Source organism: Scyliorhinus canicula, chromosome 5 (genome assembly GCF_902713615.1).
Source record: "Scyliorhinus canicula chromosome 5, sScyCan1.1, whole genome shotgun sequence".
NCBI classification, from domain to species: domain Eukaryota; kingdom Metazoa; phylum Chordata; class Chondrichthyes; order Carcharhiniformes; family Scyliorhinidae; genus Scyliorhinus; species Scyliorhinus canicula.
In genome coordinates this window covers 186,037,556-186,053,651 of record NC_052150.1, presented here as the reverse complement: position 1 = coordinate 186,053,651, position 16,096 = coordinate 186,037,556, and the positions used below count along the sequence as shown (strand labels likewise).

The window sequence follows — 16,096 nt, the reverse complement described above, 5'->3', positions numbered from 1 at the left end:
GGTGTTGCTGGACAAAATAGTTTCTCTATCTATTGCCACTTCACCACTCTTCACTGGACTTTCCAACCTTACCTTACATAATGGAACGCTTTCTCTTCTCACCCTGAATTCCACATATTACCACCTTTTCTGGCAATATCTCTCGCAAACTATATAACTCCTCACTCCTCATCTCTTACTATCAAAGATTGACTAGCTCCCTACTTTTCTCACCCTGAATTCCACATATTACCACCTTTTTTGGCAATATTCCTCCCAAACTATACAACTCCTCACCTCTTACTATCAAAGATTGACCAGCTCCTGTATCCCTTAAAATTGTGACTTCTTTACCTACTCCTCTTGGTACACATGAGTAAACTTTACCCACACGAGTAAATTATTTGAAGAGATCTGGCACCTTCTTATCAATCACCTCTTGATCAGGCTATACAATCTTTTGCATCTCCTTCGCTTCACTTGGGCTTTCGTTTACAACTAACAAACCCCACTGTTTTATCCTGTTTTACTACATCAGCTATCCCAGTGCTTTTCTTCAACCACCAACACTATGAGTTTACATGGCCTAATTTATTACAGTGAAAACATTTGAAACTTATCATTTCTTTTCCACCCTCCTGGATTTCTTTTTTAATCTGAGGTACACTCTCCTTATTATCTCCCATTAGATCACCTTTACTTTTACCACTTGAGTATTTCTCATGTCCCCAGTTTCTATCCCTCTCAGGCTGAAACTGATGTCGGAACCCAAGCTTTGATTTATGAACGAATTTATAATCATCTGCTATTTCTGCTGCTAACCCCACAGTTTTAACCCTCTGCTCTTCCATATGAGTTCTCACTACATCAGGAATTGAATTTTTAAGCTCCTCCAAAAGTAGAATTTCTCCGAGAGCTTCATACATTTGGTCTATCTATTTTCAAAGCCCTTATCCACCTCTCTGTTTGGTCCTTTCAAACTCCATGTATGTTTGACTTGTTTCTTTCCTTAAATTTCTAAACCTTTGTCTGTTGGCTTCAGGCACTAGTTCATATGCACCAAAGATGGATTTTTTCACCTCCTCATATGTCCCAGATACCTCCTCCTGTAGTGATACAAATACTTCCACTAGCCCGACCTACCAGCTTTGTTTGATTCAGTAATACCTACATGTCCTGTGGCCATTTCATTTGTTTACCTACCTCCTCAAATGAAATGAAAAAGGCTTCTACCTCCTTCTCATCAAACTTTGGCAATGCTTGGACATATTTAAATAGATCCCCACCAAGCCTTCAACTATGATGCTCTTTCTCTTTATCCTCATCACTATTATCAAACTGTACGTTTCCCTTTACATCCGCCAAGTTTAACTGACTGTCATGTTTCATGGCCATTTTCTGAAGTTCAAACTCTCTCTCTTTTTCCCTTTCCTGCTCTATCTCTTTCTCTCTCTTTTTCTTTTTCCCTGATCTGTACCCCCCTTTCTCTTTCTTGTTGCCCTGCTTGGGCTCTTTCCTTTTTTCTTTCTTCTCTCTCCTTTTCTTTTTCCCTCATTTCGTATTCAAGCTGCTTTAATTCTTTTTCATGTTTAAGTTGCTATATCTGTAACTGAATTTTTGTCATTTATAATGAGTTGGACTGTATCTCAGGCAATTTTAAATGCTCAGCGACCGCCGTAAGAATCTCTTATATTCGTATGCTGTCAGGCAACGTTAACTGCAATGTTTTTGCCAAATCTAAAAGCCTTTTTTTGTCTCTGTTCATAAGGTACTGCATGTGACCTTCTCCACCCCCAAAAACTCCACCCCTCTGAAAGAGCCATTGTCCACAACACACTCCCTACTTCAACTGGAAAACCACACCTGAAAAGCAAACACAAATATGCTCACCCCTCACTGTCTTTAAGTTCACTAAGCCTATCCAATCACAAAAGATAGACTTTTACCCCACAAGCCCCCAGTTTCTTATGGGCCAGTGTTTAGAGAACACCAAAGTATATCATGGAGTTCATCTGACCCACAACTTTTAATAGATTTTGGTTATGAGGAGCACAAGGGCCCACTTAACAGGTGTTATGCAACAGAGAGCTTAAATATTTTTAAACAAAACAATGTTTATTCTATGAATCCAGTTAACATTTTATGAACACACAGTAAACATCTTATCAACTACCAACACAGATAGCCCCCCAAAGATACAGTACTCTATAGGTAACCCTTAGTAACTTTCCTCACAACAGCCATAAACCAAACACCGTTTTCTCCCTCAAAATCGTAGGTTTGCTTTTCTTACAGAAACAGGGTATAACTGTGAAGTTATCACGTGGTCTGGAGACATTCTTTAGCATGCAGAGAGAGAGACAAAAATACACCTTCTTGGTTTGAATGCAGCTCCCCAACAGAAAACGAAACCAAAAAAAAAACTCAGAGCCACAAAGCAGCTTCCAGCTCAAAATCAAAGTAAAAGACAGAAAAACAGCCAGCTCCACCCACACAATGACATCACTGCAGCCATTTGATAAAACACATTTTTCTTAAAGGGACCCTCAGATGACACTATGATCAGGAAACTGGAGAAGGCCATGACCGACCAGAGTGATTAGATCGCTGTACTGGAGACGGAAATGGCAATGTTTGTGGCGACGCAAGGGATACTAAAGGGGAAGGTTGAGGATAAAGAAAAGCGGTCGTGCCGCCAGAACCTCTGCATTATGGGTCAACTGGAGAGAACCCAGGGCAGGAACCCGACTGAATACATGGCCCAAATACTAGGCAAACTGGTGGGAAGGGAAAGCTTCTTTAAGCCGCCAGAAGTGGACAGAGCACACAGTTCACTCAGGCCACAGCCTAAGGCCCGCAGCAGCCAAGGGCCAGCATTGCAAAGCTGCACCAGTACCAAGTCCAGGAAAGAATCCTAAACTGGGCAATACACATCAGGTCCTGCAACTGGGAGGGACACTCGATCCAGGTGTATCAGGACATTGGAGCAGACCTGACCAAGTGCTGGGCAGAAGACAGCATTGTCAAGGCAGCCCTTTATAAAAACAAGGTGCGGTTTGGAATGTTATGTTGATTGATTGATAGATATTTATTGTCACATGCACCGAAGTACAGTGAAAAGTATTTTTCTGCGACCAAGGGAATGTAGACAGCACATATAAAGTAGACAAAAGAATAATCACCGAGTACATTGACAGTGGTGCATCAACAAATAGTGATTTGTTACAGTGCGGAACAAGTCCAAAGAAGAGGAGCACAGGATGTCATGAATAGTGTTCTTACAGGGAACAGATCAGTCCAAGGGAGAGTCATTGAGGAGTCTGGTAACTGTGGTGATGAAGCTGTTCCTATGTCTGGATGTGAGAGTTTCAGACTTCTGTACCTTCTGCCTGATAGAAGGGTCTGGAAGAAGGCAATGCCTGGGTGGGAGGGGTCTCTGATAATGCTGTCTGCCTTTCTGAGGTAGCGGGAGGTGTATACAGAATCAATGGGAGGGTGGCAAGCTTGTGTGATGCGTTGGGCTGAGTTCACCACACTCTGCAGTTTCTTGCGATCTTGGGCTGAGCAGTTACCATACCAGGCTGTGATGCAGCCGTATAGGATGTTCTCTATGGCAGAAAGAAAGGGCATCTAGGCAGCAACTGGTCAACTTCATACTGGAAGTAGACCAGCGATACTCTGCGGCTACGACCATAGAGCTCCTGGCAGACATATGGACTTTGACCTGCTGTCCACGAGGAAAGCAGTGCACCAGCTCCGCCAGACACAGGGCACCTTTTATGAACATGAAGACAAAACCAGCTGCCTGCTGACTCACCAGCTGAGAAAGCAAGCAGCCACAAGGGAAATAGCTCAGGTTAGGGACAGCAATGGCAATCTGGTTACCGTGCCAGAAAAGATCAACGAGGCATTCAAGAACTTCTACCGGGGGCAGTACGCCTCTGAGCCCCCCCAAGGGGACTCGAGAATGAAGCAGTTCCTTGATGGACTGGACATGCCAGACGTGGGGGAAGATAGGAGACGGGACCTGGAAGCACCATTAGAACTGGGTGTGGTCATGGAGAGTATCAGAGAAGGCGCCATCGCCAAGGAGCAGAATGGGTGAGGATGGAGAAGAGTTCCTGCATAGGGGCATCCCTCCAAGCCCTAGCCACAAACGCACTCCCATCCCCTCCGACCAAGTACTCAAAAAGCCCAGTGGTGTGAGGCACACTCTGAATGTGGTATCAGATGAGACAGCACTTCGGCCTAACTGAAATGTCCACTATGACCCCCATCTCTAAAGACCACAGGTTCATGCCAGCAACAATGGACTCAGCAGGTCAGGCAGCATCTGTGGAGAGAAACAAGAGTTAACATTTCGAATTTAAATGATCCATAGGAGTGGAAGGGTCATTTAGATCCAAAACGTTTACTCTGTTCCTCTCCAGACCTGCTGATCCAACATTTTCTGTTTCTACTTCATAATGTTGCTCGACTCCCTCACTGTCATATCTGCTCTCTTGATTCTGTGGGGTGTGTACAGCGGCAAGAAAGAAACTGTTGAATATATAAATCAACTTGTAAACAGATACTCAAAGGTTGCATTTGTTACGTTGTTAATTTGGCTGGAGTGTTACCTGATGCTGGGGGAGGTAACCACTGTTTTGCTTGTTTAATGGTATTGAGGAATGTGGAGACCAGGGCCGGTGCTAGGAATCGCGGGCCCAATTAGAAAAGTGGGCCCCTACTCTACAAAAGTAAAAATTTATGTATGTTTATATTTTGTGTAGTATGCTCGTCTTTAACCAAAAAAAAACATTAAATGCTTGATATACTAAAATTTTGAAACTTACTTACCCGGGCGGAAGGATTTGGCGGCACAGGGCTGAAGGATTTGTCGACGGTAATGCGGTGCGTTTCCCAAAAGTAAAAACTACCCTATAGTTCCTCTTAGAATACAGAAAAGGCTTCAAACGGTAACTCTGTCGCCACTGGCGCGGGGCCCCCTTAAGGTGCGGGGCCCAATTTGATGAAATTGGTCAAATAGGCTTAAAACCGGCCCTGGTGGAGACGAGGCAAGTGGGCGGAGTTAGGAGAGAGGCCACTTATGATCTCTTTAATTGGCAGAATGGGCTCGAGGGTCTAAATTGCCTACCCCTGTTCCTGTGGTACAGTTGAATTGGCAGTTTGCACATTGAGTCAGATCGGCATCCAGTAAGGATGGCACATTTTCATCCCGAAAAGACATTGGTGAACCAGTTTGATTTCTATGTCTAAACTTTTACTGATAGCAAGATTTTGCTTCCAGGCTTTTTAAACTGAATTCGATTCTCAAGGTGCCTTGGTGAGATCCGAACTCTTACGTTCCGGGTTATTATTCTAGTCCTCTGGATTACTGGTTTAGTTACTGAACCACCAACCTAACATACCACAAATTTCAATGCCAAATTGAATATATGTAATGTTCGAGATGAGGGAGTCATGACTATAGGAGTGGGATAGATTGCTACAAAAATCAGAAAGTAATTGTTTGTGTTACAAGGCTACCTTATTGTTGCCAATCACCTAAAACACTGAAAACAAGAAAGCTAGAATTAAGAGCTAACGTTTCGAGTCCGATGACTCTTTGTCAAAGCTTTGCCAAAGCTTTGTGCTTTGACAAAGAGTCATCAGACTCGAAACGTTAGCTCTTTTCTCTCCCTACAGATGCTGCCAGACTTGCTGAGATTTTCCAGCATTTTCAAAGGTGGAGACAGGATGAGGGGACGCTGATGGTTAGAGACATGTACACAGACACAAGAATATAGAGGAACTCACGGAGAGGTTCGAACTACCAAAATGAAATGAAATGAGACGTATATGAGAAGGAAGCACCAATTGTAGCTAACTGAAGAATTTAAGAATTGCATCAAATTGAAAGGAAAGACAATACTAAGAGGATTAGTGGTTGGCCAGAAGATTGGGAAAATTTTAAAATGAGCAAAAGATGAATAATAAAACATGATTAAATTTGAATATGAGAGTAAACTAGCAAGAAATATAAAAACTGTCACTGGCTCTTCAAATATGTAAAAAGGAGCAACCAAAGTAAACACTGATCCCTCAGAGGATGAAATTAATGATGGGAAACAACAAAATGACAGAAACTGAACAAGTCTGTTTTCATGATCAAATACTTTAAGAGCACCCTGGGAATAGTTGGCATTCAAGGGATTGGGCGGCACGCTGGCACAGTGGATAGCACTGCTGCCTCACAGCGCCAGGGAACCGGGTTCAATCCCAGCCTTGGGTGGTGCTCCGGTTTCCTCCCACAGTCCAAAGATGTGCAGGTTTGATGGATTAGCCATGATCAATGCATGGGGTTACGGGGAAAGGGCAGGGGAGGGGCCTAGATAAAGTGTTCTTTTGGAGGGTCGGTAAAGACTCAATGGGCTGAATGGCCTCCTTCAGCATTGTCGAGATTCTATAGGAATAAGCGAGGGAGGAACTTAAAACAATTACTATCAGACAAAAAATACCAGGAAATCTAACGGGACTAAAGGCTGTGAAGAACTCTGTACCTAATTGCCTGTATAATCCTAGGGTCTAAGATATCATAGAATTTACAGTGCAGAAGGAGGCCATTCGTCCCATCGAGTCTGCACCGGCTCTTTGAAAGAGCACCCTACCCAAGCTCACATTTCCACCCTATGGTTTCATTTTATCCCCATAACCAGTAACCCCACCAAACATAAGGGCAATTTTGGACACGAAGGGCAATTTAGCATGGCCAATCCACCTAACCTGCTCACCTTTGGACTGAGAGAGGAAACCGGAGCACCCGGAGGAAACCCACGGAGACATGGGGAGAACGTGCAGACTCCGCACAGACAGTGACCCAAGCCGGGAATCGAACCTGGGAACCTGGAGCTTTGAAGCAATTGTGCTATCCACAATGCTACTGTGCTGTCCTTAAAAGATGTCTTAAAAGAATTGGTTGCAGATGTAATGAATGCATTGGTTGTAATCTTCCAAAATTCTTTCAAAGTTACTACCAAGTAAAAAGGAAAAACATGGCTCCATTTAAAACTGGAAGCAACTGTGGAATGTTTACTCTGGTGATTGTAATTATGTGGAGGGTGTAATATGTGATAAGTAAAAATTAGAAATGCCTGCAAATATAGTGTTTGGTAAATGTGTTTTCAGTCATTTGTTACAACGATGATCTTAAAACATGAAATCCTGTCACGTCACTTTTCTGGCAGTTCGAATTTCTTTTTAAATCTTCCTAGCTAAGCTTCCCAAACTTTTTCCCGGTGTGAATCCATTTTAATGCCTCAGACTTGAATTGACTCCCAGGGTTAAATTTTGGTGAGGGGATGGTACGAGTGTTGTAGGTTGGGGTGGAGTGGGGGGGGGGGGGGGGGGGGGGGGGTGGAGGGACTGGGAAGAGTCCTTTATTTTTGAGTGGGGGGGGGGGGGGGCGGGGTGGGCATTGTCCACGTAGAACAAATCAGCAGAATAATAACCTTCAATATTTATTTACTAACATTCACACGAACATTAAACATCCAAAACAACTGCACATTGAAATTTGAAGTATTTTTTTGAAAATGTTATTTAACTCACCGGACTTAATGAGGTTCAGATTCTATCTGTGGACTCTGTTGAATTGGTCCAACCTACCAAAAAAGTAATTAATCATTTGAATCTCTGGAAAACATGTTATAAATTAAACAAGAACAAGTGATGATGAAAACATTAAACATCCCGATTGATTGTAAAATACGTTTTCAGAGCCACATTGAATAGGATGTGAATGAGCAGTTTTTAAGCAGAGCCTCCTACGTCAGGGAATGCGATACTACGTCGATGATCTCCAATTTCCAAGTGGGCTCTATCATAATATACACCAGTATATCATGGTGCAGACACACACACTGATTGACACACAGCAAGACCAATCAACACACACAACACTGCAGCCAATCACCTGTTAGAGCACACTCACTATAAAGACAGAGGGCATCAGTTTTCCCGCTCATTCGGGATGCAGCCTCTCAGAAGGACAGAACTCACAGCTTGCAGCACAGATCCTCACCATGTGCTGAGTGCATAGACTGGTTAGGGATAGGCATAGATCTTTGGTTTAATCTAACATAGTGTCGATCCACAGTGAAAGTATGTTCGACAGTTTCCAGCTTAATAAAATAGTGTTGTACTATTTCAAGTGTTGGTAGCCTGTATGTGCTACTGTATGTATGCTGAGGTAAACGCAGTCTCCACGGATCCAGAGTACCCAACACATCAGACTCGCTTCAGAGAAAATCTGGTGTGCTCAAGGCAGAGAGTGAGGCTGACTGTGGGAAGCATGTTCACTCCTCCTGGCAAACTGCAGGCCAGAAATCCAAAAGATCAGGTGCACTCAAGACAGGCATAGAGGCTGCCTATGCCAAGCTTGTTACTCCTCTCATCCCCTAGTGAACTGCAAGCCAGGACACAAAATCGGGCACGGAGCCAGTCCCGGGACTTTCCCAACACAGAAGTCTCCGCTCCAGAGCCGCAACTACGATCTGATCCCAAAATCCTGTCCCATGATCCAAATGAGGGCCGCAACCCATGGTTTGGGAAGCCCCTGTGTACTCAGTCGCTCTGGGGATGGTGGACAAGTGAGGGGGAAAACGATTATAATGTGGGAACATCTGGGTTTTTCTATTGTGGTAGAAAGAGTAGAAAACAGGATATTATTTAAATGTTGAAAGACTTCAGAATGCAGTATGGTGGCACAGTGGTTAGCGCTGCTGCCTCACAGAACCAGGCGTCAGGATTCAATTCCAGCCTTGGGTGACTGTGCGGAGTTTGCATATTCTCCCCGTGTCTGCATGGGTTTCCTCCGGGGTGCTCCTGTTTCCTCCCACACTCCAAAGATATGCAAATTAGGTGAATTGGCCTTGATAAGATTGCTCCTTAGTGTCCAAAGATGTGAACGTTAGGTAGGGTTCTGGGGATAGGTCAGGAGACTAGGTAGAGTGCCTTTTCAGATGTTTGGTGCAGATTCGATGGGCTGAATGGTCTCATTCTGCAGGGCATCTATGGTTCTATGGAATCTATGGTTCTATGCTGCAAAAATGGTGTTCTTGTGAGGAAGTGAACAAACGCAGGGGGTGGACCGCAGGACCCTGAGCGTACTGTGTTCACAGACAGAACAAAGGAAGAGCAGAGCAGAGCATGGCTCGCGGGGGATGGGAACCTCGTGGTGAGCGTGGTAAAAAAAGATGCTGGGGTTACAATGCAAAGTGACCAATTAGGATATAGAGCCAGGTCAGGAGGTGTATAGAATGACCAATGGGAAGCTTATATGTGAATCTTACTGTGATTTTGAATATATCAGCAGAAGTTTCTTTGTATACTTTCTCTTTACTCCTGGTGGCTACAGAAGACAGTATGTGTGTCCTGTAGCTCTATGGATTGATGCAGCCTTGCAAGTTAGTTATTATTAAATGATATGATACCTGCAAATCCATCTCAGATTTTATTGAATCTAGACTGACAGCAAATTAACCAGGAATCTACATTTGGTGCCGAAATCCGGATTTCTCGACTATCTTGCCTTTCATCTGCGAAATCAGAATTGGAATGCTCGCAGACGGTGAGAGAGGAACAATGGGCCCCACGGTATTTTTATATCGATTTTCCTCTGTCTCGTATTCTGCTAACAGTCTAATCACTCGCATTTGATTAGGTTCGATTGCCTCGACGAAATCAAAGGTCAGTCTGATGGATTCAAAGATTTTATTTCAGTCATTGCAGGTATGGTTAAGTTTTGGAATGAGGCGAACAGTTCAGTTGGTGTCTGATGGGATGTTGCCTGGTTCCTCAGTTGCATGAGGCGAACAGTTCAGTTGGTGTCTGATGGGATGTTGCCTGGTTAACTCAGTTGCATGTGAGTAGCAAATTAAAAATTGGCTCTATTAAATTATACTTTAATTCGGTTAAGGTCTTTAACGGATTGATGTGATATCGCGCAACAGTTCAGTAAAAGACCGCTGATGGAATGTTGGCGCACACTTCAATTCCGTTCAATTCTAATTTGAAATCTCTTCTAGATTTACCACCGCTTGTATGGCCAGGGGAGGGTTGTCTGCTACCCAAACCCCACATCGGTGTCTAGGTTATTTTCTGTTTCATCGCTTTGGGGCACTCCCCAAACTGTGGTTCATTGTCAGAGTTCCGAGCCCCCGCCCGCGCAAGTTACTCTTCCTTACGATCCAGGTTCGGCCCACCGGCTATTCGCCTTCCCCTTCCTCGGGACAATTCCCACTCTCACTAGGATAAGCTTCAACGGTGGAGGGCATATATACCTAGCCCCTTCACTCCCAATAGAGACTCCTGGTCATACGAGAATTGTTTCAGCAGTGAGAGGTACGGCTGTTGCTGGTAGAGATGAAAATGAATATAACAGGTCTGTCCTCCACTTGTACTGATCCAAAGTGTTGCATAATTGCATAACCCTGACATCAGGTCAATGTGCCTGTTACAATGCCACTTGTGTCCCGTTGACGCTAGGCATCCAGCTCCTTTGTAGCTGGGCGAATGTCTCTCATATCACTGTTGAGTTTAGGGCATTCCGCATTGCTATGAGGCCCGGATGGGCGTTCCAAAGTTGGATGAAATGGGCTACTGGGGGTTCCCTGCTCAACCAATACACTGATTGTGATGCTAGCCTGTACACGGAGCAAGGATACTACTTTTTCTTTAATGGTACAGCGACCAATGTTTTGTCACCCCCATTTCCCCGCCAAATTGCTATCGGGACTCTAGTCCCCACCACAGTCTCCTGCCCCACTGAGTGGATACTGCACCATAAATTGGCACGTCGGTCAGTCTCAGCCGAATTTTGCGAAGGTTGGAAGAAACCTCAGGTCCTAGCACCCAACCGGGGCCACTCAGCCGGATGGGGAATTCTGAGCGCCTTGACACTGGGGGGTTCCTTGGCGGTCAACGATAGGAAGTATTTTATTTGCGGCCTTACCATCCTGGGAAACGAGACCTTAGGGGCCCTCGGGGCAATAACGAGGGAATTATCTCAACTGCGGTTGTTTGCCATGCAGAACCGGTATGCTCTTGACTATCTTCTGGCCCGTGAAGGTGGGGTATGCGCCATAGTGCAGGGTAAGTGTATCATGGGAGTTCAAGATTTAACCGCTAACATCACTACATTTATGGATCGCATAAGGGACCACCTGGACGGTATGCGGGACCCTGGCTCTTGGGGTAGCTGGGGATTCGGAGGTTGGAAGGCGGCTGCATCTTTGTGGGCCTGGCCGTCCGTAAATGCGTGATAGGTAAAATGCAGAATGCGGTGGAACAGATAGCCGCCGCCAGAGTCTTGACTGTTAGGATCCACGAGCATGCAGCGGCCGATGAGGTGTTGCAGTAGGATTTAGAAGTGCAGCAACAAGTTTTCTTAGTTGAGGGGCCATAACTACAGCTAGGAATGATGGGTTATCATGAAATGATAAAAGGAGGGAATGAGGAAGTGAACAAACGCAGGGGGTGGACCGCAGGACCCTGAGCGTACTGTGTTCACAGACAGAACAAAGGAAGAGCAGAGCAGAGCATGGCTCGCGGGGGATGGGAACCTCGTGGTGAGCATGGTGAAAAGGATGCTGGGGTTACAATGCAAAGTGACCAATTAGGATATAGGGCCAGGTCAGGAGGTGTATAGAATGACCAATGGGAAGCTTATATGTGAATCTTACTGTGATTTTGAATATATCAGCAGAAGTTTCTTTGTATACTTTCTCTTTACTCCTGGTGGCTACAGAAGACAGTATGTGTGTCCTGTAGCTCTATGGATTGATGCAGCCTTGCAAGTTAGTTATTATTAAATGATATGATACCTGCAAATCCATCTCAGATTTTATTGAATCTAGACTGACAGCAAATTAACCAGGAATCTACACTTGTACAGAACTCAGAACAAGTTAACGTGCAAGTAATTAAGAAAACACATGGGGCTGGATTCTCTGCCATCGGGATGCTCCATTTTGCCGACAGCCCGGGGGCTTCTCGACAGCGTAAGGCTGCCCCACAATGGGAAACCCCATTGACCAGCCGGCGAAATGGAGCATCCCGCCGGCGTGCTGAAACAGAAATCTGTGGACGGAGAGTCCAGCCCATAGAATGTTAAGCTTTATTGCAAGGGGACTGGAGTATAAAATCAAGTATAAAAGGTACAGGGATATACTAGCTTTGGAGGCAGTTCAGAGAAGGTTCATGAGGTTGATCCCCAGGATGAAGGAATTGACTAATGAAGAAAGGTTGAGGAAGTTATGCCTATACTAATTGGAGCTTAGAAGAATGAGAGGTGAACTTATTACAATATAAGATTTTGTGGGGGCCTTACAGGGTGGATGCTGAGCGGATGTTTCCTGCCTTGGAGAATCTAGAACTAGAGGGCACAGTTACAGAATAACAGGGCTCCTTAAAATAGAGATAAGGAGGATCTTCTTTCTCTCAGAGAAATGCTAATATTTGGAGTTCTCCGCCCCAGGTGGTTGGGCCATTGAATATATTCAAGGCTTGGTCGCTGGCCTGCTTCCATTTATGTAACTTTTGGACATGCAGCAAATCAAATCCTCTGGGGTGGAGGAGCTTCATATGGTGCACTTTTGTTGATGGTTCATGAGTCAGGTTCTGGCACAAATGCTGTAAATTAAATAGTTATCAAGTGTTATATGTTGTTATTTTCGATTTTGGTGTGTTGTTGCCATGGCTGCTGTCGTCACTGATTGCCATGGTGGCACACGGCAACCCACAGGGTAATGTCATCATTTTCCTTTGTCGCCAGCCAATGTTTCCCAGGTGCCCAGATTGATGCTCAGGGCCTTTGTGCTATGCATGCAAGCCTCCTTGAAGCAGAGCTTTGACAGTCCTACTGATCTCTGGCACTGGCTATAGCTCATGATATTGATCTTTAATTTCATCAACTGATCAAACATATATTGAATTGTTTAAAAAGGACTTTTAAAAAGCAAGCAAAGACACTGACTTAAGATAGCTGTCGCACAGTTGGTCTTAGCTCTGTATCACTAACCAGCTGTCCAGCCAATTGGGCTAAAGTTACAACACTACCCAGATAGGTAAAAGACATTACTTCATCTAGCTCAGTGTTCCTTATCTTAATGGAGTAACTGTTCCTAGTGTTTATTTACATTATCTTTGTTTTCTCTAGATTGATGTTCAGGCCAACTTTAGCCAATACTTGCGTCTTATCTTGGTTTTATCTTGCATCTGTATGTGGTTGCGTGATAAAAAAGCTAAGTCATCCGCAAAGTCTAAATCTTCCAGCTGTTCTGAGGATCCATTGTACGCTATTGTGAGGATCCATTGTACGCTATTTCTTCTGTCTGATGTTGTTTGCCTGAAAATCCAATCAATCGCGAGCAAAAATGTGAATGGTGACATCAAACAGCCTTTTCTCACACCAGTTTGTACATTAACTTTACGCCCCTTGCCTTATTGGTTCTGATAAAATGGATATTAGACCATTAATGTTTTGCAAATAGGGGCCTAACTCCAGTTCCAGGCCTCTTTGCTAAACTTGATGTGACTGGCTGCCGTTTGCACATATACACACTCAGTTGTTTTGGGGACGCAACAAAAAACCAATGGTCCTTTAAGTGACCATTGGAGGCTGCCACCAAGAAGTTAAGTATACCATTATAGGAGGGGTTGTTCACGTCCCTGTGGCATGTTTGCTGGTGGCGGGATCTTCTGGTCCCACCATTGTCAATGAGATACCCCATTGAATCCACCTCCCCCACCCTGCCGCTGGCCAACATTGGGCTGTCTCCCCCCCGTGGGTTTCCCGGAGGCACGGATTCACCATCGGCAGGACCAGAGGATCCTATGAGAACGGCCTTATATGTATACCTTAATGTGCAGCCTGGCAGGACAGACTCTCATTTCTATGCTGCTATCTTTTGGTTGAGGCATTAAACTGAGGGCCCAGCCAGGATTCTCCGTTTCGGCGACTAAGGGCGGAATTTACTGACTGTTCACGCCGGCGGTATATTCCGGTCCCAACGACGGCATGAGCGTTTCCCGGCGACAAGGGGTGCAGTCAACGGGAAATCCCGTTGATAATAGCGGGACCAGAAAATCCCGCTGGTGGACTGACTCGGTTGCCAAAAAACACACGGCGGGGTTGTGTGGTAAATCCCACCCATTGTGTTCCTGCCGGGACTGAATAGGATGTGATTTGTATTTCCATTGGAGGCGCTATCCATTCCATGGTTCAGGATATGCAAATGGGCCAGGACTCTGCCAGCGTAAATTGAAAGCAATTCCCAGCCCAGCGAGCGGTGCAACTCCTGGGGCAGGAATTAGTACTCAACAATCTGACACCTAAGTGCCCCACTCACCACGCACTCACTGCAGCCATGAACATTGCTCAGAGAAGACCTGCACCCCGATATCGGAAGGCCGAGATGGACCCACTGGTTGAAGCCAAAGAGAGGAGGAGAGACACGCTCTTCCCCAGGGTAAAATGTAGACTCAAACTCGCCCTCCTGAACAGTGCCTAGGAGGAGCTGGCAGAGGCAGTCAGTGCTGCCAGCCTCACCAGGTGGAGACAGCTTGTGATCCTGAGGGTTGGGGGTCACTGGTGAAGCCTCTGCCCTGAGAGGAGCAGAGAACCAGGGAGGGCTCCAAAAGCCACTGTGCAGGTGTCCTCTGGTTAGGCTGATGCTCTGCTTCCTCTGCAGTGGGACAGCACTTCCGAGGAGGACTAACACCTGGTGGGCATCTGATTGAGATTGACCACGCCCTTGCATTGGGGAGGTGGGAGGTGGTGGTGTAGTGGTATTGTCACTAGACCAGTAATCCAGCGACCCAGAGTAATGCTCTGGGTTCCCGGGTTCAAATCCCACCGATGCAGATGGTGAAATTTGAATTCAATAAAAATCTGGAATTAAAAGTCTAATGATGACCATGAAACCATTGCCAATTGCTGTAAAAACCCATCTGGTTCACTAATATCTTTCAGGGAAGGAATTCTGCCATCCTTACTCTGTCTAGCCTACATGTGACTCCAGACCCACATAGTGATGTGATTGGCTCTTAACTGTCTTCCTCTGAAATAGCCGAGCAACACACTCAGTTCCAGGGCAATTAGGGATGGGCAACAGCTGCTGGCCCAGCCAGCGATGCCCACATTCCAAGAATGGATAAAAATCCCCTTGATGAAGGTTTCCAGAGGGGACAGCTGCCACATCACCAGAGGCTCTCTGAACATTCACAGGACACAGTGAGCAGTCAGCAGTGTGAACAGCCAGGAGTCTGTAAGTAAATCCACATAGTATAGCAATGGTGGGCTGAGCCAAGTCACTCTGGTCCCAAGGGGGACACCCTGAGTCCAAGGGAACAAATCGTTCCCCGTTATTGCCCAGGCCTGGGCAGCCATTCCCCGGCGAGCCCAAAAATCTTTTTTGAGAGCTTTTTTAGCCTCCTGTTCCCCTTCAGCAGCCATGGTGCCCAGGCCCCGCTTGTAAATACTTGCACCAATTCGCACCCACAAGCTCTCCGCCTACGAGGGTGGAGCATGAAGTGTCCAAGCCGCTAATGATATTTAACCCATGCAAATGACGGTTTTGCATGGAACGCAAACTTTGATATCGCCGCCAGTGAGGGACTAGAGCATGGTGACAGAATTGGCGTCAGTTCCAAAACATGGGGCGGGATTCTCCAGACCTCCAGCTGTGTGTTTCTAGTCCACGTGCCATTCACTGGCATTGACCGATTGTCAATGGGATTTCCCATTGTAACCACGCCCATCGCTGTACAACACACTGGCGGGGGTGCACTGCCAGCGAAAAAATTGAATTGCAATGACCATTGTGCACAACTCATCACCCGATCACAATTCTTGCTGCAGGTGTTGCGCAATGGAAAATTCAGCCCTCCCACATTGACAAAGGAACCCATACCACTTTTCTGAAGAAGTGAAGCGTTCTCCCTTACCATGACCAAAATTCACCCACAGGTGAATCATTCACTGACTGCTGTTAGGGGAACCACGCTGGCTGAAAATTGGTTGCTGCATTTGCCTAGAAAACAATAGTGACTGTACCTCAACAATAAATCGTTGCAC

General features: G+C 45.5%; 1 protein-coding gene across 4 annotated transcripts in view; it reads right to left on the bottom strand.

The window, feature by feature from the left end:
• Nucleotides 1-16,096, bottom strand: part of jcada (junctional cadherin 5 associated a) — a 415,634-nt gene that overhangs the window by 359,193 nt on the left and 40,345 nt on the right. For all 4 annotated transcript variants that reach the window (XM_038798243.1, XM_038798244.1, XM_038798240.1 and 1 more), the window contains one exon: nucleotides 7,570-7,622. The gene's annotated coding sequence lies outside the window, so the exon portion shown is untranslated. The remainder of the gene's footprint in view (nucleotides 1-7,569; nucleotides 7,623-16,096) is intronic.